At 39.4% G+C, this 26,920-nt stretch overlaps 2 long non-coding RNA genes across 3 annotated transcripts; both read left to right on the forward strand.

Annotated features, from left to right (window-relative positions):
- Positions 1-8,090: 8,090 nt before the first annotated feature.
- Positions 8,091-11,922, forward strand: LOC119720041. Of its 2 annotated transcripts, none has more exons than XR_005270046.1 (3): positions 8,091-8,464; positions 9,556-9,715; positions 11,814-11,922. It is a non-coding gene; the product is annotated as an uncharacterized LOC119720041 (long non-coding RNA). The 2 variants fall into 2 exon arrangements; XR_005270047.1 differs by lacking the exon at positions 8,091-8,464 and adding an exon at positions 8,471-8,576.
- A 380-nt stretch (positions 11,923-12,302) lies between these two features.
- LOC119719888 lies at positions 12,303-23,094 on the forward strand. The gene is made up of 5 exons (XR_005270013.1): positions 12,303-12,342; positions 14,285-14,353; positions 15,237-15,414; positions 21,576-21,729; positions 23,033-23,094. It is a non-coding gene; the product is annotated as an uncharacterized LOC119719888 (long non-coding RNA).
- Positions 23,095-26,920: the final 3,826 nt, after the last annotated feature.

Consider the following 26,920-nt stretch of genomic DNA (forward strand, 5'->3'; position numbering starts at 1 on the left):
GCAGAATATACTTGTAATAAGAAGTGCCTTTCTCACAATAACCATAGAATAGAGACATGTTGAATTTAATCTGTTGAAAGAGTGAAATAGATTGCATTCATGTAAAGGGTAGGGGTGTAGAATAAGCCAGTTTGGTATTTCAACTGCACACACACAATGAAATGGGACCCAGGATATTCCAGCTAATCAAATGCTCATTGATAATGGAACGCTCATCTGCATGAATGCGCAGGGAGACCCATGCACAATGCTTTTGTTAATTACGAGCAGGATGGGCATTTGTGTAACATCACATTACATCACATCAACAATTTTATACGAAATGACCTTTGACCTGGACTATTGCATCAAGATGCCAAACTGGCTTACTCATCTTTCCTACTACATGTATGTGTCCAAAAAAAGGTGTCCTACTTTTGATCCTGCATAATTTGGTTGTTTAGTAATGGAATTAAACCAAAATTTCAGATCATGTAAACGAAGCATGACAAATTTTATGGAATGAGTTTTATCAGCTTCGTGCAAGATTTAAATGCCAGACACGTTCAGTTTCAGAATCTACAACTTTCGACTTGGTGTCCTCCAATGTCAATACAGCACTGGAGACACTGGTGGAAGGCTGGTGCTGTGGCCGAGAGCTTCTGAAGGAATGCAGGATCAGCCCGGATGTTATTGATCCTGGAATGCAGGATCAGCCCGGATGTTATTGATCCTGAAATGCAGGATCAGCCGGATGTTATTGATCCTGGAATGCAGGATCAGCCCGGATGTTATTGATCCTGGAATGCAGGATCAGCCCGGATGTTATTGATCCTGGAATGCAGGATCAGCCCGGATGTTATTGATCCTGGAATGCAGGATCAGCCCTGATGTTATTGATCCTGGAATGCAGGATCAGCCCGGATGTTATTGATCCTGGAATGCAGGATCAGCCCGGATGTTATTGATCCTGGAATGCAGGATCAGCCCGGATGTTATTGATCCTGGAATGCAGGGTCAGCCCGGATGTTATCGATCCTGCATTTCTTCAGAAGCTTGAGGTGGCAGCACGCTCCTTCCTCCATCGTCTCCAGTGCTGTGTCAACGTTCTGAAAGTGAGTAATGTTTTTGTATGGTGTTTAAATCCCACCCTCTTGCACAAAGCTGAAGAAAGTCGCTCCATAAAATTTGTATTGCCTTCTTTTACAAGATCTGAAATTTGGTTTAATACCATTGTTGAACAGGGATATTTAAAATCAAAAGTAGGAATCTTTTTTTGACACATGGTGTATGGTATTTCAGAATACATGTAGTTTGCATTTTCCAAATAAATGTACGATTCCTTTTGGTGTGACATAGAATCTTAGCAAAATTGAATAAGGTTTTTAAGTAAGCATCAGTAGAATTAAACATACTGCGCATTGCTGGTTTAGTATGAGTATGACATTGACTATTTCAAGGCCTGTTTGTGTACATAGTTTATACTCTTAACTGTCATAATATAAATCTATTTGGAGATAAAACATAATATGTAACATTTCTCCTTCCTCATATAGCTATATATACACCGTGCAAATGTAAGTATAGATTTAAATTGTATTATTATTTACCTTTTGCAGAATCCATTATTAAAAAGTAAAAGCCTATGTGCCGGTTAGAATGGATAGATCTGTAGTCAAAGACATTTCTGTGAGTTTGAGACATTTGAAGTATCCCAGCCACATGGGCATGATGGGGCTCATTTAACGCAGTGGCTATTGTCACGGCAGTCATAACCCGATTATCAACAGCTTTCATTATGTTACTATCTGGTTCCCTGACCTAATAGTATTCAACGTCAAAATCTTCACAGGGACCGCACACGAATTACCAGCAAACATCGATCTCTGCAGCTGTCATGCAACAGTGAGCAACATTTGTTTCTAAGTTGCCACGTAATCCTCTGTGGGTTTATGCTGATCAGAAGGTATTACGGGTTGGGGTGATTTCCACATGTTATTGGTCGTCATTACGATTTGTGGGGTCCAAGTTATCCAGACTATTTGGACAGGTTGTAAATGTGACTGATATACATTCACAATTGTGATTTTGCAATACTGTAACAATAAGCCTCCAGTTATCATGGTTATACTCCCACGAGGATGTTTTGGAGGTGTATTCTAGTTTCTACCAAGTACAAGGACAGTTGAAAATCGGGTTACAGTTGCTGTAACGATAGCCACTAAAACTTTCACTTTTTTGGAACAGCCGTACTTTGACCATTGTGGATGTCGGGGGGGGGGGGGGGGGGGGGTGGATACATGTTATGATGCGCAAGGCTCCAGAAAATATAAACAGATACAGGTGCATACTTCATCATTCATGATCTGATCAAGTTGATCATGATGATCCAAACCCGTCCAGTGATTTCAGACAATCCTTTTACTACTAGTTACAGCTCACTTGATCTGACCAATTCTTCCCACATGCAGAAAGATTCCATGGCATGTCATTAAATGAAATCGCTAAACATCAGTACTTTTGGCAGAATTTATTTTTAACACTAATACCAAAAATGGCACAAATTAGTTGACAACGAATTTATAATTCGCGCGTTTGTTTACAAATTGACTGGCCTGTCGCAGTGAAACGTGTTTGGCGCCCTCAATATTGAGGGCGCCAAACACACTTCACTGCTTGACTCAATCCACTATCGAGGGCGCCATACACTCTGGCCTGTGTATGCCATGGCCAATTTTCTTTCAAAACAGGGCGCGCTAAACAAATTATAGTGAAGGTTGCAGACCAGTAAATAAATTTCCATAAACTCCAATGATAAAATAATGCCCATACTCCAGATATTCAGGAATAATGCGCAAAACTCTCCAAGGCGTTCGATTTTCGGGGGTAAACTGATGACTTTTAGGAGAAATGTCCAGCCGAGGATGATCACCCCTTAAAATAATCCTGAAGCCAATCGCCATTTTGAAAAACGATACTTGCACTCCGTTGCAAAATAGAGCACTAGCAGGGGCCCCAATTTCCATGGGCGTCGCGAGGGGGGGGGGGAGGAACTATGGGGGCGCTTGCGCCCCCCCCCCCGGACAAGCAAAAAAAAAAAAAAAAATGGAGAGAATAAAGAAAGAAAGAAGAAGAGGCGCAAAATCATATTGTTGTAAATTTAATGGGTGGGGTGTGGGGGCAGTGGCGTAGCCAGGATTTTTTCGGGGGGGGGGGGGGGGCTGGAACATTTTATGGGGGCGTCATGTAGATCAATGATAATTTTTTTAGAAACTCAAAATTTCGGTGGGGGCGACTGGGGGGGGGGGGGGGCGACAAGGTTTCATGGGGGGCTGTCGCCCCCACGCCCCCCGTGGCTACGCCACTGGTGGGGGGGGGGGGGGGGGAATGTCACTGCCCACCTTGAACAAATGATCAATCCGGAAAATGCTGGAAAGTATAGGGATATTTTTGGTGAAAAATTTGCTTTGCCCCCTCTTGAAGAATTCGCTCATGCCAATTTCATCCAAATGCACAGATCTACAAGCTCACAGTCCTGTACACGGCTTCTACCCTTATTTTTTTACAAGCCCTCAAGTTCATGACCCACACTGTGCTCAAATATCAAAGATTTTGAGGGCATGCAAAATCGTGATTTGGCCGGCGTAGGCAATTTTGGACCGATTTTTTTTAAATACTGGCCTGCACTCACAGAAGTTTTGGTGGTGGTCACCAGTATTTTGTAGCGTGCCCTCTTTTGGAAGAAATTGATGTTGGTAAAATGTACGGGAGTACGCGCTCTTACATACTCACACTGTCGTTTTTGTTTTTGTTGTATTATTTTTTTCTTGAACGGTTTCTGTCGAATTTGAACTGTATTGTGTCGTATATCACAGTCAATTATGGGACGCAATTTCAAATCAGTGCAATGTGTTTTTTCTGGAGTTATTGTCTCCACAAAGTGTGCTTAATTGTTGTTCCATTAATAGTGGCCCGAATTCCAATTGAATTTTTCGCGATTAGTACACTGTATTTAAATCATATTCAAGTTAGTCTTTAATGAATCCTGTCGATTTTCAAACCGTGTGTTTTCTATATCCCGAACAATTATTGAACGAAATTTCAATTCAGTGCACTGTGTTCTTCTTGAGTTATCGTCTCCACAAAGAGTACTTTATTTTTTGTTCCATTAAAAGTGACTCGAACTCGAATTGATTTTTCTCGCGATTAGTACACCGTATTTCATTAAATCATATTAAATTTATTCCTTCACGGTTCTCGTCGAGTTTCAAAAAAGTGTGTTTTTGTTCACTTAATGCCGACTTCGTTTGCCATGGGCAGATCGTGATCCATGTTGACGGGGTTACAGACCAGTAAATAAATTTCCATAGACCCCAATGATAAATGCCCGCACTTCAGAAACAAGTCAGGAAAAATACTCAAAACTCTCCAAGGCATTCGAAACACACATCAAATTAAAGCTTACTTCATCATCTTTCATTTTCTTTTCAATTTTTGGGGGTTCAACTGATGACTTTTAGGATAAATTTCCAGCTGAAGATGATCACCCCATTAAAATAGTCCTGAAGCCAATCGCCATATTGAAAAACGATGCCTGCACTCCATTGCAAAATAGAGCGCTTTTAGGGCCCAAATTTCATCCAAATTGCACAGATCTACAAGCTCACAGTCCTGTGCACGGCTTCCATCCTTATCTTTTTTACAAGCCCTCAGGTTCATGGCTCACAACATGCTCAAATACCAAAGATTTGGAACTTTTGTCTACACGGAGAAAACTCTTCTACTTCTACTTCTACGTTGATACTTGGCAAAGTCCCACCACACCAAGGTTGCGCGTAAGACCTGCTTACCGTATACTCGATAACTCAATATCCATTTTGTCGAATTGAAATGTCTTGTGAATGTTCGTTACATTATTACACATTTCTCTTGAATGTCGAGAGAATTCGTCAAAACAATAAAACCAAAACAATCAGTATCTTGTACGTGAAAAATCAGAAGAGGGCACGCTAAAATAGCGGTCACCACTGTAAAAAAAAAAGTCACTGGTAAAAACCTGCCTAGTACTACAAACACAATACACTCGTTTCCAGACGACAACTCAAGGAACACCCGTTCTATTGAATTTTATCCAATTATTGGTGTTAATTATATTAAAACTTTTTCTTGAATATGAAGGGAATCACCAAACAATAAAAAGTGATTTCGCGCTGAAGACACTATTCTTTGAAATATATATATATATTTTTAAAGTTTCTTGGTACACTGTTTTTTTAAATATTTATAAGACGTCTTTGATTACAGGCAATTAACAGAAGTAATTTCAATGTGATCAACAGATTATTGACTTCGGCAAGGCAACCTGCAACCAAAATATTGTTTTTTTTTGTGGTTTTTTTGGGGGGCATGGTCTATAATTATATGCTGCATAATAATACACAAATTCACAGGTTTGGTTTAGCAACTCCGCGATGGCGAAGTTGAAATGCGTAGTTCACGTTTTTATGTTGGGGGGGGGGGGGGGGGGGGGGCAAGGGCGGATCCAAATCACCACTTTTTTTGGGGGGGGGCCCAAAAAAATTTTGGTCCCCCCAAAAAGTGGGTCAAAAAAATTACAGCGTGGGGTTCGGGCCCGTTTAAGGGCCCCGAAATTTGATTCTAGATGCTCTGTGGTGCGATCTGAGGCAATTTCTGACCACTTTAACCATTTTTTTTTGAGGAAAAGATGGTGGTGTACTCATTGCCTGCCTTTATTGCGATATCACATAAAAAATAAAAAAAATGGTTTCTTTTTTTTGGGGGGGGGGGGGGCATGGCCCCCTTTGGCCCCCCCCCCCTGGATCCGCCCTTAGGGGGGGGGGGGGTAATCTGATAACTTTTGGGACACGTTGCCTGCCGAAGATGACCACCCCAGTCTAAAAGTGGTGGCGAAGCCAATTGTCATCTTGATAAAAATGATCCCTACACTCCTTTGCAAATATAAAGCCGCTATAATCATTACAGTGGTCTCGATCTCCACCAACAAACTCGATTTGGGGCCAACAACTCATAAATACACGTTAGATTGTTACGATCATATTATATGTATAGCTCCACGGTTTCTCACGCCATTCAAACTACTTATGCTACACATCGTGAAAACTAATTGCACGAAATTTCAATTTAATTCATTTTGCATTTCTTGAGTAGTTCATCGGAAACGAGGTTGTTCTTTTTGTTCAATTATGCAGCATCCGTGTTGATGCATTGTAGAGACCACTATTTATGTAGCGCGCCCTCTATAGAGTGCTCGATCTCCACCACCAAACTCGATTTGGGGCCAACAACTCAAGAAATACACGTTACATTAAAATGAATTTTCGTACACTCATTTGTCATGATGTTTGACATCAAAAGATTTATTTTCATAAAAAAGTCAAATAATCAAGCTATTATAAGTTATAACCGTAACAATACAGGGTTTTAATTGCGACAATACAATCCAAATGGAAGTCAACATGGATTTTTAACATTTAAAACACTAGCTTGTTACGATCATATAATATTTATAGCTCCACGGTTTCTCAAGCCATTCCAACTACTCATGCTACACATCGTGAAAACTAATAGCACGAAATTTCAATTTAATCCATTTTGTATTTCTTGAGAAGGTCATCGGAAACGAGTTTGTTCTTTTTGTTCAATTGTGCAGCATCCGTGTTGATGCGTTGTTGAAAAAACTATTTATGTAGCGCGCCCTCTATTGAACGAAACTTAAAATATTCAACACCGTGCGGATGTATACTTCTTGGCGGTTCACTTATATACGGTTCGAGACCACTAGTTTTAGGCTAGCCCCATAAATGTGGCCTATTTACTGGACTGCCTCCGTAAACATAGGCCACACATCCACATGTACAAAAATCGTGTCGACGGAGCCAAATTTTGATTTTCACATTTAGGCTTAGTTTGTAGGTTTTTTTTGCTTTAGAAGCATACTCACCCTCTTTATAGGCTAATCAGAAAGTGCTGCCTTTTTCAGATGTATATTTTTCGTGAAATTTCCAGATTCATTTTTACACGTTTGCGTATCAAAATTTCAACATGAAATTTCACAAAAATTAGACATCTGAAAAAGGCAGCACTTTCTGATTAGCCTGTAAAGAGGGTGAGTATGCTTCTAAAGCAAAAAAACCCTACAAACTAAGCCTAAATGTGAAAATCAAAATTTGGCTCCGTCGACACGATTTTTGTACATGTGGATGTGTGGCCTATGTTTACGGAGGCAGTCCAGTAAATAGGCCACATTTATGGGGCTAGTTTTAGGCCAAAAAAAAAATTAGTCGTCTCAGACCGAAGTTCCGGAATTGACGCGGCGACGCGGGTTTTATTTATTTTTAATTTAATTTTTATTTTTTTTAAAGCTTACGGTACAGACAAGGTGGGTACTATTTTGCTTTTTGTGTCCTCATTATACATTGGTGTTCTCCATAATTTGCCTTGGTGCCCTTTATCATTTGCCTTGGTGCAATTTCCCCATTGCTTGGTGCTCCTTGGTACACAAAATTTGAGGAGGGGCAGCAAAAGAGGGCGCTGTTGTAGCTTCCGTGTTAATTTGGGGAAAAAAAGGTTGACGCGCATGCTTAAAATCGACGCGCGCTGACCAGAGATTGATATTTTTTGGGGGGGGCCTTATCATGGAGGTAGAATTATGCAGCGCGCCCTTTCTCGAAAGAAATTTTTCAGTTGTTTGACGGTTTCTCACGAAATTTAATCTCCTTATGTAAGACATCAAGACAGACCACTCGCTGAACTTACAACTTAATGGGCGGATCCAGGAGGGGGGAGCAAAGGGGACCATGCCCCCCCCCAAAAAAAAAACCAATTTTTTTTTTTTTTTTTTGATGTGACGTCGCAATAAAGGCAGGCAATGAGTACACCACCATCTTTTCCTCAAAAAGCATTGGTTAAAGTGGTCAGGAATTCCCTCAGATCACACCACATCTAGAATCCAAAAGTTTTTCGGGGCCCTTAGCGGGCCCCGAGCCCCAAGCCGTAATTTTTTGACCCACTTTTTGGGGGACCAATTTTTTTGGCCCCCTCCCCCCCCCCCCCCCCCCCCCAAAAAAAATGTGTTCTGAATCCGCCCTTGGGGAAACAGATACATGTATGGGATGTTTTCTACACAGCTTGGTTTGTGCGTTTATAATGTCTGTGGGTGGTTTGCGCAGTCAATGAAACGTGTTTGGCGCCCTCAATATTGAGGGCGCCATCAAACGCGGTTACACGCAGGTGGCTGGTGTGCAGTTTGTTTACTTGTCTGCGTTTATCATGGGTCTTACTTTGGTCGAGACCCTTCCACTCCAGTTTCATTCTCATATTTCATTATCATAATTCTCGTTAATATTCATAGGACTGAAGACATGGTGTACAAGTTACCTCCGTCACTCCGTTCCTTTGGAATATATTCAGCGTTAACATCAAGTGGACTTTGCTGAGTACCTGCGTACGTATGTCTAGCAAACCGGCGATCGCCTGCTTTTGATTATACGAAGTGGCTATCGTTACGTCAGCCGTTGTTTAGCGCCCTCTACGATCCTTTTTTGATACGCACGCAGGTATATAATTATTTGTTTCCCTACGATGTTTTAGCGAGCAGTGCAGTGCGACAGCTCAGTCGATAGAGGGTAGGATTTTGCACCGCGAAGTTGCGGGTTCGCATCTCAGTTTTGCACTCGAATTATTTTTCATTTTCTAACTTAAGGCTTTGGAGGATTTTTTTTAAAAGGGAAATAAAGTCCGAATTTCATAACGTTCAAATTCACTTTTTTCCTTCTAATTTTTATATTTTCTTCTCATGTTTTTATAAAAGTTGCAGTCTACCGTAACGATAGTAAATGGGAAATGCGTTACGGCTGCCGTAACAATAGCCACTGCGTTTATTATAAAGGTGATTTTTGCGCAAAAAAACATTTTTGACTAATTTGATCAAAACAAAACAGGGGGCCTACAATTCACGATCGCCAGCAAACCTTCACGTGGGCTTGATTATCTTCTGTTGTTGGTTGAGCCAATGTCATGACGGTGGTGCAGGGGGAAGTCAACCAACTTTCCAAGGTAGAAAAATTCCCTTAACAATGTCACTTGTCAGTTTTTGCCTCACTGGAAAAAAATGTTGCAACCTGATGCAGTGATGGCTGATGCCACTTCTGCGATAGTGTGTGTGTGGGGGTGTGTGGGTGTGTGTATAAAGTCTATGGACATGAATGAGAGTCAAGAAAAATTGCTGAGTTATTTTTCCTAACACAATTGGGAATGTTTCTCAGTGCATGCAGTCCTAGATTTATGTTGTCTATCAGTATCATCATTTTGGCGATCATGTATAGTGTAGGGCCCCTGTTTTGTTTTGATCAAAATTAGAATCAAGAATTTTTTTATTTCTAAAAAATGATGTTGTCAACCTTAAGCAGACTTCTCTCAATGTAATGACACCTTTTTGAATTTGGTAATTTTTAACATAACGCCTTCAAGAGAGAACTGCACAAAGACAGAAAATGTCTCATTTTCTTATGATTACTGTTATTTTTGCTCAAACAGGTGATAAAAATCAACCAACCAGTTCTCTTGGTTGGGGAGTTATTTGGGTGGTAACGAAGCAGTGGACCAGGCAATCAGTCGAGCACACCATTGAGACATGGATCAACCTCCACTGATTGACGGAGTTGTGCTGACTAAGATTGACACCATTGATGATAAGGTAAGTAGCGAGTTTGAGTCCTGTATGGGCTTGACCTTGGTTCAATTCCTCTTTTGTTTCAAGGTGTAGCCTTAGTTATCCTTGAATGAATTGAAAAGTCTTTGGTTCAGATCCTACTGCTTGTTTCTTTTTAAGTTCGATTCCTTTTTATTTCAAGTTGTAATCTCAGTTATCCTAGTTGGAATTGAGGAGTATTTGGTTCATACCTACATGTAGTCCGAAAATTTGGGACTCTCAATATAATATACATGTATGGGGCATTCATCCAACATGAGACAGAATTGTGCACAGCCAAAAAAATAAAAAAATAGTGGGTCTCTATCTGGTCAGACCAAAGTTCTGGAATTGATGTAGTGATGCGTTTCAAAAAATATTCTTTGCAATTTTTTCCCCAAGCTTGGATTGTACAGACAAAGTGGTCCTGTTTTGCTTGTTTGAGTTCTCATATGGTGTTTCATCCTTTGCCTTGGTGCCCTATCATTTGCCTTGGTGCCCTTGTGTTGGTGCTAAAAAATTGAGGCGGTGCAGCAATAAAAGGCGCTGTTGTAGCTACTGTGGAAAATGTTAAAGAAATGATGCAATAGATCAAAATTGACGCACGACTATTTTTTTGAGGGCCTAATTGAGAATAATGCAAGTGGGGGATTTTTGTTTTCTTTTTTATTTTCAGCTTGAGTGATATTAATAACCTTTGATATGTCACTACTTATATTTTAAGGAAATAGTATAAAAAATATGGAGTAAGGTCTAAAGCATGTTTAAAGTAAAACCAATGGGCTTGTTTCATTGTTTTTGTCATGTAATGCTGTGGCAGGGTGAGGTTGGGTAGAGGGCGCTATTCATGACTTTCTTCTGTCACCTTGCAAGATGTAATGATGCCAAGTCACAATAAATTTATATTTCTCGGATTCGTTTGTATCACAGATATGTACAACCAGGCCTCCTATCCTATCTACAAGGATGCGACTAATAAGGGAGCAATTTTTTTAGACGCTTTTTCTTCAGTGAAACAAGAATTCATTCTTAAAAACTCCAAGAGTTCTCGGAACCATGCCAATTTGCCAATCAGTATTTATAGGACTCAGCTATCATCAAATTCAGCTCGAAAACTGGAAAATACAAATGTACTTGTCAGCCCAGGCTGTACATAAACTCCCCCATTTCTTAACTGGACTTAATTGAGTTTTTATTATTATTATTATTATTACATGTATTATTATTATGGTTTATTTATTTGAATTAAAAGCAGGTCATAGGCTGAAAACATTCAAATTTACAATGTGTTTTTTAGTTAAAAACTAATTAAAATACAATCAATACATCTTTAAATTGTAAATTAAAAGGTACAAATCAAAACGGGAGAAATTATTCATTATCATTAACAGACTTCTAAAGATTGCTAAGATAAGACATTGCTGATTAAAACTGAGTGTAAAACTATTTAAAATTATCGTTAAAAAATGAGAGTGGATCACAGAGGCTTTACTTATTATTGACAGATCACTAAAGACTGATGGATCAATTATAATTCACAGAGCTGAGTTATACAGACAATTCTTGGATTTTTTTTTCTATTTTCACATACAGACTTTGTTGCTAGTTTAAATGCTTTGGATGCACACTCGCTTTGTTACAAGCAAATAGCAAAATAACCCTTATTTAGGCGTCCACTTTTCATACAATTTCCAGAGCAAAGTTTGGAGGCTGGTTTGTACACGTTTGAGTGTAACTAAATTCCAACATACCATGGCAATGGTAACAGGCAAGCATGCTGACTCGTTAGCTGTCAGTCACGCAGTGTGTAGCCTTTAGTCAAGTCCCACGCACCTACCCGGACACGTGAGGCACCCCAGATGCTGACACGTAAAAAGACTAGCACGAGTGGCAAAGCCGCGAGGGCCTTTACCATCTCGTGGAGAATGCTTATGTTTTTCCTTACATTTTGTCTACCGATTTGGTAGACATGCATTATGCATTACCCGTTGTGAATTGACCAATGACAATGCAGAATTACTAATGTAACTCAGCCGTCGTCTGGCACCAGACAGCAGTATCAAACATTTTTCCCAAATTGACAATATTGAAATTTCTTGACCAGGTGATGGCAGTTCTACCAGCTCTCTTCACATCAAAGAGCTCTCTTGAGAAGCACTATAGAGGCACTATAAGGCCCAGGAGAAGGACTGCTCCTCACAGCGAGAACAGACTCAGACCAGAGCTCCCTTGAGAAGCACTATATGGCCCAAGAGTAGGACCGCACCAAGTACACATCACTACACCTTGCTGGTGCTTCATCACAGGGATGGAAGAGACTCAGAACAGAGCTCCCTTGAGAAGCACTATGCGGCCCAGGAGAAGGACTGCACCAAGTACATCACTACCTTGCTGGTGCTTCGCAGGGATGGAAGAGACTCAGAACAGAGCTCCCTTGAGAAGCACTATACGGCCCAGGAGAAGGACCGCTCCAAGTACACATCACTACCTTGCTGGTGCCTCGCAGGGATGGAAGAGACTCAGAACAGAGCTCCCTTGAGAAGCACTATGCGGCCCAGGAGAAGGACCGCTCCAAGTACATCACGACCTTGCTGGTGCTTCACAGGGATGGAACAGACTCGAAGTACTGCAAAGTAAGACTTTTTCATATTTGAAGAGAAAATGCTCAAACTGTACTTTAAAACGGTCGAGGGATTAACAGCAAAAGATCTTTCTTGCCCGATTTTTATGCTGAGCTCAATAAAACTAAAACAGAAAAAAAGTGGAAAATCTGTCAAAAGCAGGAGTTCATCACACGAAATTTTTTGGGGACTTTTTGATTGGGTACGACCCGATCACCTTTTTTAAATGGTAAGAATGATTCTTTGGGTTTTTTTTCTGGACAATAATTCTCAGTGGGTTTTCTCCTAAATGTACGTAAACTCGCTTGGCCTTTACTTCCGGGCTACTGGAAGGTCAAAGTTGGGTGAATTTAAATTACAGACAGAAGCCTCAAAATCAAAACGAACCACATCTTTTCCAAACTGTTCACGTGATGCTGATAAAACCTAGATGGAACTTGAACCCTGGTCCGAAGATGTGAAAGGAATTGTGGCATCATCATGACATCACCTGGTATCAAATTACAAGCGGGTTACTTGAGAGCTTACTTTTAATGATTTATAACTTTATATTGGAACAGAGTAGCGTTCTCATTTTTTGTTGTTTCAGACATTGCCACTGGCAATTTTATTCCCAGGCGCAAACCATTTGACCTTTACTTCCGGTGTAACTGGAAGTGCAATGATAATTAAATATAACTTGAAGATGGAATCATTTTGCTACAGTTATATAAATTACGCAAATATTTAGTGAGGAATGTCCAACACAAACATTGGCGTGATGACGTAATTACATGAAAGGGCGACCTCTAGCGGTACGTCAAAAGATCTATAGATGGAATGTTTGAATTTAAAAACCATTCGTTACAATTTTACAAAATTGCCTCTAGATATTAATTCTGTTTACAACCTTTGGAGAAATTTGGAAGGTTTCAGAATCGTGACAACATTCGACTGGAAGTTATTGTACTACAGAGAAGTGAAAAAACGATCAGTTTTCTTTTCTTTAAATTTAAATTCGTCATTTAATCCGTGTCCACTATGTTTGTACTTTATGTACTTCATGAACTTTTAACTTTGCACATAATTATATCGACCCTGATCAAAATCAAAACGAACCAAATTTCTTCCAAACGGTTCATGGGATTAATTGTTGATGTCGATTTGTAAAAAATGTACCGAGTAAAGTGTAGATTACACTTTAACAATAATGTGACGTCACAAAAATATTTAATAATACAAACACTTCAACATTCATTACAATTCCTTTATTTTCACAAATTCTTTTTACTTATAGATGAACATGTATTTTCTCTTAACTAAATCAGTATTCAGTTTGCGTATTTTAATTTATAATTTATGAAACCGGAAATTCCATGTATTTCTACATATTACATTTTCTAAACTCAAATTTATCAGACTCCAAACGATTTTTTTCTCCAAAAATAAAACAAATCATACTTCTCAGAGGGTGAAATTTTGTGATCCTCTTTCTGTTACGATATTCACAAGTACACTGGGCACGTTTCTATGAAAATGTCACCCGATCACCCTGCGTTTGTAACTCAACAAACGCAAATCTCTAGTTATTTTTACATTTGAATGCATTGTACCTGATGCTCACGCGAAGAAGCTCTGGATTTGTGCAAATCCAGAATAAAATTAATCTTGTGTATTTCACGCCATATGCGCGGGCACTAGTACGGTACACGCAATGTGTCTCTCCAACTAGGGCTCTCAAAAGTTGTCAAAAAGGGACAATCTACTGTTCGTGCACGTAATCTTTATAATCAGCCTAGATAAACATGCACCTAGGGCTTAATACTTTTCAATTATATTCTCAAAGGCGGTTTAAGTTAAAAACGTATACTATTATCAAAAATGCACTCAAATTTGATCAAATTGTCTACTCAGATTATTGCAAACCAATAGTGTCACCAGGATTACCCTTTACATCTTGCTCTTAACTTTCCAGGTTGTTAACTTGTTGAATGCCTTGAACACGCTGTTCGACGCCATCATTTCCAACTATGACGTCTACAAGGTAAATATTCCATATGACCCAGCAGATTGTTTTAACCAGTTCGCGCTGGACTATTTTGACATTGACCAGACCAAGACTTGGGATTGTTTTCATGAATCTGGATGCCAGACGGCTTCAGGCTGTCATCTACGGGTAGCTCGCTGCAAGCCGGCCACTGACAGACATTTTAGGCCTCGCTTGTTGCGTGTTTATCCATCATCCATTCCGATTACTGCAAAACCTTGCGTGTATTCACATTGTCTGATGTGAACTGGTTAAGCCAAACGTGCCATATCACAGGAAGTTATTTTAAAGGGTACTTGCAATAGATTATACTTAGTACACTTATCCAGGTTCATTTATTATGGTTAATATGCAAACATGAAATGATCAACAATACATTGACAGAAAGCACCTTACCCGTTACTGCTTGGCTTGATTCTACCATCTTAGATCTGTTTTACTTTCAGAGTACTTTACAAGCTATGCTTATAATTTGTAGTCTTGCATATTGACTGCTTCAAGTGGCATTATAAAACAGGTCTAGGAGGCTACCGGTAGTTTGATTATGCCACTCAAAGTAGTCAGTATTAAAATGGAAGGTGCCATAGTCCTTTTAGCCATGAACATGTAGACGGAAAATAGCAAATACTATGTGATGCACACTCTCGGCCACTGAAAAACACAGAATCTGTGGGTGCGGTGATATCATTACAAAAAGTCACTTGCATTATCATTGTCAACATTACTCGGCTGTTCGCAGGCGTAGTCATGACAATCACTCAGAGGTTAAGTTGATGCTACCATGGTTACTAGTTCAGGCAAAAACCACGCAAATATGTATGTTCTATTATAATGTCTGAAAGCAAAATTAACCAGTGTTAAATAATAACATCTTGCCAAGGTTGAAAGCATCGACGATGCCTACATGTTGGTCTCTTGCCTACTGATCCGTAATGGCAGCCGTCATGCTGGTATGATTGTCTCCGCTGCATGGCATCTCCTGCAGGGCGTTGATAGTTGATCATGCCACACAAACTGACAAGATGAGAAACTCAAACTCCTCATCGGTATTCACTCAGGTAAGATCATTGTCTTTGCTTGTGGTCGAGATACTTAAGATTGATAAATCACAAGTACATCACAAGTCCAGTCACAAGTACATCACAAGTCCAGTCACAAGAACATCACAAATCTAGTCACAAGTACATCACAAGTCCAGTCACAAGTAAATCACAAGTCCAGTCACAAGTACATCACAAGTCCAGTCACAAGTGCATCATAAGTCTAGTCACAAGTGCATTACAAGTCTAGTCACAAGTACATCATTAGTCTAGTCACAAGCACATTACAATTTCAGTCACAAGTACATTATAAGTCTAGTCACACGTACATCACAAGTCCAGTCACAAGTTCATTCACAAGTACATCACAAGTACATAACAAGTCCAGGCAAAAGTACATCACAAGTCCAGTCACAAGTACATCATAAGTCCAGTAACAAGTACATCATAAGTCCAGTTACAAGTACATCACAAGTCTAGTCACACATGCATCATAAGCCCAGTCACAAGTACATCACAAGTCTAGTCACAAGTTTAGTCACAAGTACATCACAAGTCCAGCCACAAGTACATTACAAGTCTAGTCACAAGTACTTCACAAGTCCAGTCACAAGTACATTACAAGTCTAGTCGCAAGGATATCACAAGTCCAGCCACAAGTACATTACAAGTCTAGTCACAAGTACATCACAAGTCTAGTCATAAGTACATCACAAGTCTAGTCATAAGTACATTACAAGTCCAGCCACAAGTACATCACAAGTCTAGTCACAAGTACTTCACAAGTCCAGCCACAAGTACATTACAAGTCCAGTCTCAAGTACATTACAAGTTTAGTCACAGGTACATCACAAGTCCAGCCACAAGTACATTACAAGTCTAGTCACAAGTACTTCACAAGTCCAGCCACAAGTACATTACAAGTCTAGTCACAAGTACATCACAAGTCTAGTCATAAGTACATTACAAGTCCAGCCACAAGTACATCACAAGTCCAGCCACAAGTACATCACAAGTCCAGTCACAAGTACATTACAAGTCTAGTCACAAGTACTTCACAAGTCCAGCCACAAGTACATTACAAGTCTAGTCACAAGTACATCACAAGTCCAGTCTCAAGTACATTACAAGTTTAGTCACAGGTACATCACAAGTCCAGCCACAAGTACATTACAAGTCTAGTCACAAGTACATCACAAGTCCAGTCACAAGTACATCACAAGTCTAGTCACAAGTACATCACAAGTCCAGCCACAAGTACATTACAAGTCCAGCCACAAGTACATTACAAGTCCAGTCACAAGTACATCACAAGTCTAGTCACAAGTACATCACAAGTCTAGTCACAAGTACATTACAAGTCTAGTCACAAGTACATCACAAGTCCAGCCACAAGTACATTACAAGTCTAGTCACAAGTACATTACAAGTCCAGCCACAAGTACATTACAAGTCCAGTCACAAGTATATCACAAGTCCAGTCACAAGGACATCACAAGTCTAGTCACAAGTACATTACAAGTCTAGTCACAAGTACATCACAAGTCCAGTCACAAGTACATTACAAGTCCAGCCACAAGTACATCACAAGTCCAGTCACAAGTACATTACAAGTTAAGTCACAAGTACATCACAAGTCTAGTCACAAGGACATCACAAGTCTAGTCACAAGTACATTACAAGTCCAGCCACAAGTACATCACAAGTCCAGTCACAAGTACATTACAAGTCCAGCCACAAGTACATCACAAGTCTAGTCACAAGGACATCACAAGTCTAGTCACAAGTACATTACAAGTCTAGTCACAAGTACATTACAAGTCCAGTCACAAGTACATTACAAGTCTAGTCACAAGTACATCACAAGTCCAGTCACAAGTACATTACAAGTCTAGTCACAAGTACATCACAAGTCCAGCCACAAGTACATCACAAGTCTAGTCACAAGGACATCACAAGTCCAGTCACAAGTACATTACAAGTCTAGTCACAAGTACATTACAAGTCCAGCCACAAGTACATCACAAGTCCAGTCACAAGTACATTACAAGTCTAGTCACAAGTACATTACAAGTCTAGTCACAAGTACATTACAAGTCCAGTCACAAGTACATTACAAGTCTAGTCACAAGTACATTACAAGTCCAGTCACAAGTACATTACAAGTCCAGTCACAAGTACATTACAAGTCTAGTCACAAGTACATCACAAGTCCAGCCACAAGTACATTACAAGTTAAGTCACAAGTACATCACAAGTCCAGTCACAGGAACATCACAAGTCCAGTCACAAGTACATCACAAGTCTAGTCACAAGTACATCACAAGTCCAGCCACAAGTACATCACAAGTCTAGTCACAAGTACATCACAAGTCTAGTCACAAGTACATTACAAGTCTAGTCACAAGTACATTACAAGTCCAGTCACAAGTACATCACAAGTCCAGTCACAAGTACATCACAAGTCTAGTCACAAGTACATCACAAGTCTAGTCACAAGGACATCACAAGTCCAGCCACAAGTACATTACAAGTCTAGTGACAAGTACATCACAAGTCCAGCCACAAGTACATCACAAGTCTAGTCACAAGTACATCACAAGTCCAGTCACAAGTACATTACAAGTCTAGTCACAAGTACATTACAAGTCCAGCCACAAGTACATCACAAGTCCAGTCACAAGTACATTACAAGTCTAGTCACAAGTACATTACAAGTCTAGTCACAAGTACATTACAAGTCCAGTCACAAGTACATTACAAGTCTAGTCACAAGTACATTACAAGTCCAGTCACAAGTACATTACAAGTCCAGTCACAAGTACATTACAAGTCTAGTCACAAGTACATCACAAGTCTAGTCATAAGTACATCACAAGTCTAGTCATAAGTACATTACAAGTCCAGCCACAAGTACATCACAAGTCTAGTCACAAGTACTTCACAAGTCCAGCCACAAGTACATTACAAGTCCAGTCTCAAGTACATTACAAGTTTAGTCACAGGTACATCACAAGTCCAGCCACAAGTACATTACAAGTCTAGTCACAAGTACTTCACAAGTCCAGCCACAAGTACATTACAAGTCTAGTCACAAGTACATCACAAGTCTAGTCATAAGTACATTACAAGTCCAGCCACAAGTACATCACAAGTCCAGCCACAAGTACATCACAAGTCCAGTCACAAGTACATTACAAGTCTAGTCACAAGTACTTCACAAGTCCAGCCACAAGTACATTACAAGTCTAGTCACAAGTACATCACAAGTCCAGTCTCAAGTACATTACAAGTTTAGTCACAGGTACATCACAAGTCCAGCCACAAGTACATTACAAGTCTAGTCACAAGTACATCACAAGTCCAGTCACAAGTACATCACAAGTCTAGTCACAAGTACATCACAAGTCCAGCCACAAGTACATTACAAGTCCAGCCACAAGTACATTACAAGTCCAGTCACAAGTACATCACAAGTCTAGTCACAAGTACATCACAAGTCTAGTCACAAGTACATTACAAGTCTAGTCACAAGTACATCACAAGTCCAGCCACAAGTACATTACAAGTCTAGTCACAAGTACATTACAAGTCCAGCCACAAGTACATTACAAGTCCAGTCACAAGTATATCACAAGTCCAGTCACAAGGACATCACAAGTCTAGTCACAAGTACATTACAAGTCTAGTCACAAGTACATCACAAGTCCAGTCACAAGTACATTACAAGTCCAGCCACAAGTACATCACAAGTCCAGTCACAAGTACATTACAAGTTAAGTCACAAGTACATCACAAGTCTAGTCACAAGGACATCACAAGTCTAGTCACAAGTACATTACAAGTCCAGCCACAAGTACATCACAAGTCCAGTCACAAGTACATTACAAGTCCAGCCACAAGTACATCACAAGTCTAGTCACAAGGACATCACAAGTCTAGTCACAAGTACATTACAAGTCTAGTCACAAGTACATTACAAGTCCAGTCACAAGTACATTACAAGTCTAGTCACAAGTACATCACAAGTCCAGTCACAAGTACATTACAAGTCTAGTCACAAGTACATCACAAGTCCAGCCACAAGTACATCACAAGTCTAGTCACAAGGACATCACAAGTCCAGTCACAAGTACATTACAAGTCTAGTCACAAGTACATTACAAGTCCAGCCACAAGTACATCACAAGTCCAGTCACAAGTACATTACAAGTCTAGTCACAAGTACATTACAAGTCTAGTCACAAGTACATTACAAGTCCAGTCACAAGTACATTACAAGTCTAGTCACAAGTACATTACAAGTCCAGTCACAAGTACATTACAAGTCCAGTCACAAGTACATTACAAGTCTAGTCACAAGTACATCACAAGTCCAGCCACAAGTACATTACAAGTTAAGTCACAAGTACATCACAAGTCCAGTCACAGGAACATCACAAGTCCAGTCACAAGTACATCACAAGTCTAGTCACAAGTACATCACAAGTCCAGCCACAAGTACATCACAAGTTTAGTCACAAGTACATCACAAGTCTAGTCACAAGTACATTACAAGTCTAGTCACAAGTACATTACAAGTCCAGTCACAAGTACATCACAAGTCCAGTCACAAGTACATCACAAGTCTAGTCACAAGTACATCACAAGTCTAGTCACAAGGACATCACAAGTCCAGCCACAAGTACATTACAAGTCTAGTGACAAGTACATCACAAGTCCAGCCACAAGTACATCACAAGTCTAGTCACAAGTACATCACAAGTCCAGCCACAAGTACATCACAAGTCCAGCCACAAGTACATTACAAGTCCAGCCACAAGTACATTACAAGTCTAGTCACAAGTACATTACAAGTCTAGTCACAAGTACATCACAAGTCCAGTCTCAAGTACATTACAAGTTTAGTCACAGGTACATCACAAGTCCAGCCACAAGTACATTACAAGTCTAGTCACAAGTACATCACAAGTCCAATCACAAGTACATCACAAGTCTAGTCACAAGTACATCACAAGTCCAGCCACAAGTACATTACAAGTCCAGCCACAAGTACATCACAAGTCCAGCCACAAGTACATTACAAGTCTATAGTCACAAGTACATCACAAGTCCAGTCACAGGAACATCACAAGTCCAGTCACAAGTACATCACAAGTCTAGTCACAAGAACATCACAAGTTTAGTCACAAGGACATCACAAGTCTAGTCACAAGTGCATCATAAGCCCAGTCACAAGTACATCACTAGTCTGTTCACAAGTACATCACAAGTCTGGTGGCAAGTACATCACAAGTCGAGTCCAAGTATATCACAAGTTTAGTCACAAGTAAATCACAAGTCCAGTCACAAGTATATCACAAGTCCAGTCACAAGTTCATCTCAAGTCTGGTGGCAAGTACATCACAAGTCCAGTCACAAGTACATCACAAGTCCAGTCATAAGTAAATCACAAGTCCAGTCACAAGTACATCACAAGTCTAGTCACAGGTACATCACAGGTCCAGTCACAAGCATATATCACAAGTCTAGTCACAAGTACATCACAAGTATTGTACTTTAATATAGCTCTATGAGAACATCAGAGTCCAGCCACAAAGGATCGAGACCCAAGTAGGAAAATTACTATAAAAATAGAAAAACAACCCTTAGTACAGCTAGTCGGACTGCCTGTGAAATTATTCTCTCTGGCATTACATGTTGTCATTGTGAAGAACACAATAAAAGAAGGCCATTTCTAAATAGTGTGTCAAACGACACATTTTTTTGAAGTTTTTGTTTAGTTGGTTTGTGATCGGACTAATCTGTGAATGGGTGTGCACACGCGTTGACATGACTCATTCAGCGGTTTAGTGTGCAACATTGCAAAGCTTCAATCAGCTGAATGAGAACAAACGTGTCTCAGCAACTTTTGAATAGAAATTGAGATCCTAGAATATTGTTTCCTCTGAAAACACAGCATTCAAATATCTTTTATCATTTGGGGTAGTTGTTAAGCACTTATCTTTAGATTTTGAGCACGTTTGTTGCTTCAAATGGGAAAAAAATCACAAATGACAAATGATCTACCCTTCCTTCAATTTTCACTGCTGCAAATTCTCAAGTCCATCATATTTCAAAGGAAACATGAGATAACTGTTTCAATCAATCTCTTATCTTTTTCCTTTCTTTTATTTCAGGGCAAAGGTGAAAGCCTGACGTACTGGCTCGAGGGACATGATCCAAGCTACAAGATCGACCGAATCAAGCCACCCAAACAAAACTTGTAAACAACCAGAATATTATCCCAACATTATCTGCAACGCATTTGGATCAGCAATTTTTTGTAAAGAGGTAAAAAGCATAATCAGCTATTATATCACAGCGTTTGTTTGTCTATTTGAAAAACCTAACAACAAATTCAAATTAACACCCAATTGTGTGTTTACCAACAGATTTGTTGTTCGCGATTACAGCTTTCATTTAGCAACTTTAAGAAAAAGATTCAGGAAAAAAAAGGTTTAGGCCTAATCGCACTTGTACAATAAGTAACTTTGATCAAGTCGCCTATTTTTTTTTTTACACAGACTGAAGTATTTTGTAGTCGCCTTTTAATCTACTACCATGTGGAATTTGTAACAAAAATTCCGTCATCAAACAAACATTTAACTATACTGTTGAGAGTCACTAATTTGGTATTAAATTGTATTCAAACTAGTGATGCGTTTAAAAAAATATTCTTTGTCTGTACCATCCAAGCTTGGGAAAAAATAGCAAAGTGGTACTGCTTTGTTTGTTTGAGTTCTCATATGGGCTTACATCATTTGACTTGGTGCCCTATCATTTGCCTTGTTGCCCTTGTGCTCCTTAGTGCTAAATATTTGAGGCAGTGCAGCACTAAAGGGCACTGTTGTAGCTACAGAAAATTTTAAAGAAAAAAAGAAATTGACTTAACAGATCAAAATTGACGCGCAACAATTTTTTATGGCTGAATGGACAATAATGTAAGTGGGGGATTTTTGTTTTCTTTTTATTTTCAGATTGAGTGATATTAATAACCTTTGATAGTTACTACTTATGTTTTAACTTTTTTTAAGGAAATTGTATAAAAAATATGGAGTAAGGTCTAAGGCATGTTTAAAGTAAAACCAATGGGCTTTTTTCATTGTTTTTGTCATGTAATGCTGCGGCCGGGTGAGGTGGCGTAGAGGGCGCTATTCAGGACTTTCTTTTGTCACCTTGCAAGATGTAATGATGCCAAGTCACTATAAATTTATATTTCCCGGATTCGTTTGTATCAAAGATATATAACCAGGCATCCTATCCTATGTACAAGGATGGGACTAATAAGGGAGCAAAGACACTTCTTCTTCAGTGAAACAATAATTTATTCTTAAAAACTCTAAGAGTTCTCTGAACCAATTTGACATCTGTATTTATAGGACTCAGCTATCATTCTTGTTCATCTGGCATCCGCTACGAATACCGCAAAATCTTTGTTTGTATACACGTTATCCGATGCAAACTGGTTAACCTATTTTTTTTTAACCTTGTTCCACTCGAATTTGCAGGATAGCTAATAATGAATACAAGTAAATGTCTCAATCAGTATCAAACATTTTTTCCCAAATTGACAATATTCAAATTTCTTGACCAGGTGATGGCAGATCTACCAGCTCACTTCACATCAGAGAGCTCTCTTGAGAAGCACTATAGAAGCACTATAAGGCCCAGGAGAAGGACTGCTTCTCACGGCTAGAACAGACTCAGACCAGAGCTCTCTTGAGAAGCACTGTACGGCCCAGGAGAAGGACTGCACCAAGTACATCACTACCTTGCTGATGCTTCACAGGGATGGAACAGACTCAGACCAGAGCTCTCTTGAGAAGCACTGTACGGCCCAGGAGAAGGACCGCACCAAGTACATCACTACCTTGCTGATGCTTCACAGGGATGGAACAGACTCAGACCAGAGCTCTCTTGAGAAGCACTGTACGGCCCAGGAGAAGGACCGCACCAAGTACATCACTACCTTGCTGATGCTTCACAGGGATGGAACAGACTCAGACCAGAGCTCCCTTGAGAAGCACTATACGGCCCAGGAGAAGGACCGCACCAAGTACATCACTACCTTGCTGGTGCTTCAAAGGGATGGAACAGACTCAGACCAGAGCTCCCTTGAGAAGCACTATACGGCCCAGGAGAAGGACCGCACCAAGTACATCACTACCTTGCTGATGCTTCACAGGGATGGTACAGACTCAGACCAGAGCTCCCTTGAGAAGCACTATACGGCCCAGGAGAAGGACTGCTTCTCACGGCTAGAACAGACTCAGACCAGAGCTCTCTTGAGAAGCACTGTACGGCTCAGGAGGAGGACCGCATCAAGTACATATACATCACTACCTTGCTGGTGCTTCATCACAGGGATGGAAGAGACTCAGAACAGAGCTCCCTTGAGAGGCACTATGCGGCCCAGGAGAAGGACTGCACCAAGTACACATCACTACCTTGCTGGTGCTTCACAGGGATGGAATAGACTTGAAGTACTGCAAAGTAAGACTTTTCATATTTGAAGAGAAAATCATACTGTACTTTAAAACGGTTGAGGGATTAACAGCAAAAGATCTTTCTTCAGTGCTTAAGGGTTATTCAGGTAAGCTTTGCTTAATTTTAGTGCGTTCGATTACTTCCCCCACGCTTACTCGTGCAAGCACGACAGCATTCGATTGACCTCTCACGTGACTTCTCGTGCTTACTCAAGCTTGGCCCAAGTAACCGACTCACCGAGCCAGTCACTTGGGTAAGTATCCCATAAGGCCATACAATGAACACGGCTGCCAACGTGACGTTCGGCGGGCGCCTCAGGCCGTGTCCGAAACAGGCTTCCAGAGCCACGGCTACGTCTATTGTCAGTGCGTACCCGCCGCTATTTTCAGTGGGCGCAGAGCTAGACACTTGATTCGGATGCAGCCTCAGTGTCATGTCAAAGTTCAACTTTCCAGCTCCTTGCACAAAACTTAACCCGGAACCGTTCGTTTATTTAGCTCCACTGCGCATGTCTGTCATCACGCGAGCCAAGTGCGAGTAAGCTGGGGAAAATAATCAAACGCACTCAGTGTGTAACATACAGTCATCCATATTGTTGAAATGAGGCTGATAGATGTGCATTCTGATGGTTATGTAACACTCCAGACTTCAACAGATTCCAAAATTATTTATTTCATAAGTCTCTAGTTTTATAAGTAACTATAAAGTATCTGTGGTTTCATGGTTTGAACGGAAAAAAAGAGGTAAATTTATTTCCCAGATGCGAAGGGAAATGTGTAGAGAAGAAAACTATAATTGGGATAACACTGAAATTATGTTTGATTTTTTTTATGAAAAAATGACGTTTAAGTTTTGAGGTTAGTTGAAAAACACCTAACATGCCTAATGTTAGAAACTAAGTGCATTTGTCAGAGGAATCAACAATAATGTACATTATATTGTTTTTGTTCAGCGAAACAAGCAAAATGTGCCTTTAAACGTTAACAGGAAATTAGCAATAATGAATGGGACAGTTTTCAGTTTAAATCTTACACTTTTTTGAAGGATTAATATTTTATGGACCAAAAAATGACCAACCATAGCTACACATGGAAGTATTTCAAATGATTTTATTGAAATTATCCGTTAAAATTAACTACCAATGCTGTGTTTATGCACATTTGTATAAAAGCTGTAAATAGTACTGTAGAATAATTTCAGAGTACATATTAACAATGTATGAAGTCTGTACTATGTAACATTATTGAAACTGCCTTTCTAACTATCCATGGCATTGCAAGGCAGTGGTTTTCTGTACAAATTATTCCTGTTATTATTTACTTTTCTCTTGTGTATGAATTGTTCTGTCGGTCATAATTATTTCAATAAATCAAATCAGTCATCAGTAATTACAATGTTTTTGTTAATGCGTCTTCTCTCGAGATGTGTGGAATTGAACTGTAGCCAGCTGAAAAACATGATCTGTTAAGTTCCAATGCACTATTAGAATAATTATGATTGGATCAAACAATTTGATTTGTAGCTCCAAAAAAACACAATTGTTTGCCTTTTTTTGTTTGTCAAAAAAAAAGAAAGAGCAATCTGGATGGTAGATTTTTTTTTTTTCAAAAAAATAAATAGACAGGAAGTTGAAATATTAGAATTTGTAAGAGAGTTTCAGAGTTGTGTGTGGCTAAGTGTGGAAGCACTGTTATTGAAATTTATTTAGGGAACCTAAGAGCTAAGTTTATAAAATAGGGAAATGTACTGGGGGGACCCAAGTAGTGCCCTGGTTAGTAGTTGTGACTGGAAACCCAGGCGTTGTGGGTTCAGGTCCTGCATGCATCAAATTTTGGGTCCGAATTTTGGGTCCGAATTTTGGGTCCGAATTTTGGGTCCGAATTTTGGGTCCGAATTTTGGGTCCGAATTTTGGGTCCGAATTTTGGGTCCGAATTTTGGGTCCGAATTTTGGGTCCGAATTTTGGGTCCGAATTTTGGGTCCGAATTTTGGGTCCGAATTTTGGGTCCGAAACCACTTTTCAACTATATCATCATTTTTTTCATACTCATTATATATTTCGCCTTATGAATATTCATTGATTTCCTGATGAATATTCAGTGGTGAAACCACTTTTCAGCTATACCATCATTTGTTCATACTCATTATATATTTCGCCTTATGAATATTCAGTGGTGAAACCACTTTTCAGCTATACCATCATTTGTTCATACTCATTATATATTTCGCCTTATGAATATTCAGTGGTGAAACCACTTTTCAGCTATACCATCATTTGTTCATACTCATTATATATTTCGCCTTATGAATATTCAGCTATACCATCATTTGTTCATACTCATTATATATTTCGCCTTATGAATATTCAGTGGTGAAACCACTTTTCAGCTATACCATCATTTGTTCATACTCATTATATATTTCGCCTTATGAATATTCAGCTATACCATCATTTGTTCATACTCATTATATATTTCGCCTTATGAATATTCAGTGGTGAAACCACTTTTCAGCTATACCATCATTTGTTCATACTCATTATATATTTCGCCTTATGAATATTCAGCTATACCATCATTTGTTCATACTCATTAGATATTTCGCCTTATGAATATTCAGTGGTGAAACCACTTTTCAGCTATACCATCATTTGTTCATACTCATTATATATTTCGCCTTATGAATATTCAGTGGTGAAACCACTTTTCAGCTATACCATCATTTGTTCACTCATTATGTATTTCGCCTTATAAATATTCATTGATTTCATGATGAATATTCAGTGGTGAAACCACTTTTCAGCTATACCATCATTTGTTCATACTCATTATATATTTCGCCTTATGAATATTCATTGATTTCCTGATGAATATTCATTAAATCATTCTTTTTCCTTATTTTAAGCTATTAAACAATTGCTATTGGACAAATGCTAAATAAAGTGAACACACAAGGTATAAAAGCTTTTATTTCCATTTTGTTTCTCTTTATTTCTT

The sequence above is a fragment of the Patiria miniata genome, unplaced genomic scaffold (genome assembly GCF_015706575.1).
Source record: "Patiria miniata isolate m_02_andy unplaced genomic scaffold, ASM1570657v1 HiC_scaffold_9, whole genome shotgun sequence".
Lineage (NCBI taxonomy): Eukaryota > Metazoa > Echinodermata > Asteroidea > Valvatida > Asterinidae > Patiria > Patiria miniata.